The sequence below is a fragment of the Triticum dicoccoides genome, chromosome 6A (genome assembly GCF_002162155.2).
Source record: "Triticum dicoccoides isolate Atlit2015 ecotype Zavitan chromosome 6A, WEW_v2.0, whole genome shotgun sequence".
Taxonomy (NCBI): Eukaryota; Viridiplantae; Streptophyta; class Magnoliopsida; order Poales; family Poaceae; genus Triticum; species Triticum dicoccoides.
In genome coordinates, this window is record NC_041390.1 from 91,889,088 (window position 1) to 91,892,977 (window position 3,890).

Below are 3,890 nucleotides of genomic sequence, written 5' to 3' on the forward strand. Positions count from 1 at the left end.
GAATCTCGGGCAAGTAACATACCGATGACAAAGGGAACAACGTATATTGTTATGCGGTCTGACCGATAAAGATCTTCATAGAATATGTAGGAGCCAATATGGGCATCCAGGTCCCGCTATTGGTTATTGACTGGAGACATGTCTCGGTCATGTCTACATTGTTCTCGAACCCGTAGGGTCCGCACGCTTAAGGTTACGATGACAGTTATATTATGAGTGTATGCATTTTGATGTACCGAAGGTTGTTCGGAGTCCCGGATGTGATCACGGACATGACGAGGAGTCTCGAAATGGTCCAGACATAAAGATTGATATATTGGAAGCCTATGTTTGGATATCGGAAGTGTTCCGGGTGAAATCGGGATTTTACCGGAGTACCGGGAGGTTACCGGAACCCCCCGGGAGCTAAATGGGCCATGATGGGCCTTAGTGGAAAAGAGAAGAGGCAGCCCTACATGGGCCGCGCGCCCCTCCCCTCCCTTTGTCCGAATTGGACAAGGAGAGGGGGCCGGCCCCTCTCTCTCTTTTCCCCCCTCCACAAATCCTATTCCAACTAGGATTGGGGGGAATCCTACTCCCAGAGGGAGTAGGACTCTCCTGGCGCGCCCTATGTGGCCGGCCAGCCTCCCCCCCTTTGGTCCTTTATATACTAAGGCAGAGGCACCCTAGAACACACAAGTTGATCCATGTGATCTATTCCTTAGCCATGTGCGGCGCCCCCAGCCACCATAGTCCTCGATAATACTGTAGCGGAGTTTAGGCGAAGCCCTGCTACTGTAGTGCATCAAGATCGTCACCACGCCGTCGTGCTGACGGAACTCTTCCCCGACACTTTGCTGGATCGGAGTCCGGGGATCGTCATCGAGATGAACGTGTGCTAGAACTCGGAGGTGTCGTAGTTTCGGTGCTTGATCGGTCGGATCGTGAAGACGTACGACTACATCAACCAAACGCTTCCTTGTCGATCTACTAGGTATGTAGATCACACTCCCCCCCTCCTTGCTATGCATCACATGGTCTTGCGTGTGCGTAGGAATTTTTTTGAAATTACTATGAAACCCATCAGTGGCATCCGAGCCTAGGTTTTATATGTTGATGTTATTTGCACGAGTAGAACACAAGTGAGTTGTGGGCGATATAAGTCATACTGCCTACCAGCATGTCATACTTTGGTTCGGCGGTATTGTTGGATGAAGCCGCCCAGACCGACATTACGTGTACGCTTACGCGAGACCGGTTCTCCCGATGTGCTTTGCACAGAGGTGGCTTGTGGGTGACAGTTTCTCCAACTTTAGTTGAACCAAGTGTGGCTACGCCCGGTCCTTGCGAAGGTTAAAACGGAGTCAAATTGACAAACTATCATTGTGGTTTTGATGCGTAGGTGAGATTGGTTCTTACTTAAGCCCGTAGCAGCCACGTAAAACTTGCAACAACAAAGTAGAGGACGTCTAACTTGTTTTTGCAGGGCATGTTGTGATGTGATATGGTCAAGACATGATGCTGAATTTTATTGTATGAGATGATCATGTTTTGTAACCGAGTTATCGGCAACCGGCAGGAGCCATATGGTTGTCGCTTTATTGTATGCAATGCAATCGCGATGTAATGCTTTACTTTATCACTAAACGGTAGCGATAGTCGTAGAAGCACAAGCTTGGCGAGACGACAACGATGCTACGATGGAGATCAAGGTGTCACGCCGGTGACGATGGTGATCACGACGGTGCTTCGGAGATGGAGATCACAAGCACAAGATGATGATGGCCATATCATATCACTTATTTTGATTGCATGTGATGTTTATCTTTTATGCATCTTATCTTGCTTTGATTGACGGTAGCATTATAAGATGATCTCTCACTAAATTATCAAGAAGTGTTCTCCCTGAGTATGCACCGTTGCGAAAGTTCTTCGTGCTGAGACACCACGTGATGATCGGGTGTGATAGGCTCTACGTTCAAATACAACGGGTGCAAAACAGTTGCACACGCGGAATACTCAGTTTATACTTGACGAGCCAAGCATATACAGATATGGCCTCGGAACACGGAGACCGAAAGGTCGAGCGTGAATCATATAGTAGATATGATCAACATAATGATGTTCACCAATGAAACTACTCCATCTCACGTGATGATCGGACATGGTTTAGTTGATTTGGATCACGTGATCACTTAGAGGATTAGAGAGATGTTTATCTAAGTGGGAGTTCTTAAGTAATATGATTAACTGAACTTAAATTTATCATGAACTTAGTCCCTGATAGTATCTTGCTTGTTTATGATGATTGTAGATAGATGGCTCGTGTTGTTGTTCCGTTGAATTTTAATGAGTTCCTTGAGAAAGCAAAGTTGAAAGATGATGGTAGCAATTACACGGACTGGGTCCGTAACTTGAGGATTATCCTCATTGCTGCACAGAAGAATTACGTCCTGGAAGCACCGCTGGGTGCCAGGCCTGCTGCTGGAGCAACACCAGATGTTATGAACGTCTGGCAGAGCAAAGCTGATGACTACTCGATAGTTCAGTGTGCCATGCTTTACGGCTTAGAATCGGGACTTCAACGATGTTTTGAACGTCATGGAGCATATGAGATGTTCCAAGAGTTGAAGTTAATATTTCAAGCAAATGCCCGGATTGAGAGATATGAAGTCTCCAATAAGTTCTATAGCTGCAAGATGTAGGAGAACAATTCTGTCAGTGAGCATATACTCAAAATGTCTGGGTATAATAATCACTTGATTCAATTGGGAGTTAATCTTCCAGATGATTGCGTCATTGACAGAATTCTCCAATCACTGCCACCAAGCTACAAGAGCTTCGTGATGAACTATAATATGCAAGGGATGAACAAGACTATTCCCGAGCTCTTCGCGATGCTAAAAGCTGCGAAGGTAGAAATCAAGAAGGAGCATCAAGTGTTGATGGTCAACAAGACCACTAGTTTCAAGAAAAAGGGCAAAGGGAGGAAGAAGGGGAACTTCAAAAAGAACGGCAAGCAAGTTGCTACTCAAGAGAAGAAACCCAAACCAGGACCTAAGCCTGAAACTGAGTGCCTCTATTGCAAGCAGACTGGTCACTGGAAGCAGAACTGCCCCAAGTATTTGGCGGATAAGAAGGATGGCAAGGTGAACAAAGGTATATATGATATACATGTTATTGATGTGTATCTTACCAATGCTCGCAGTAGCACCTGGGTATTTGATATTGGTTCTGTTGCTAATATTTGCAACTTGAAATAGGGACTACGGATTAAGCGAAGATTGGCTAAGGACGAGGTGACGATGCGCGTGGGAAACGGTTCCAAAGTCGATGTGATCGCGGTCGGCACGCTACCTCTACATCTACCTTCGGGATTAATATTAGACCTAAATAATTGTTATTTGGTGCCAGCGTTAAGCATGAACATTATATCTGGATCTTGTTTAATGCGAGACGGTTATTCATTTAAATCAGAGAATAATGGTTGTTCTATTTATATGAGTAATATCTTTTATGGTCATGCACCCTTGAAGAGTGGTCTATTCTTATTGAATCTCGAGAGTAGTGATACACATATTCATAATGTTGAAGCCAAAAGATGCAGAGTTGATAATGATAGTGCAACTTATTTGTGGCACTGCCGTTTAGGTCATATCGGTGTAAAGCGCATGAAGAAACTCCATACTGATGGGCTTTTGGAACCACTTGATTATGAATCGCTTGGTACTTGCGAACCGTGCCTCATGGGCAAGATGACTAAAACACCGTTCTCCAGTACTATGGAGAGAGAAACAGATTTGTTGGAAATCATACATACAGATGTATGTGGTCCGATGAATATTGAAGCTCGTGGCGGATATCGTTATTTTCTCACCTTCACAGATGATTTAAGCAGATACGGGTATATC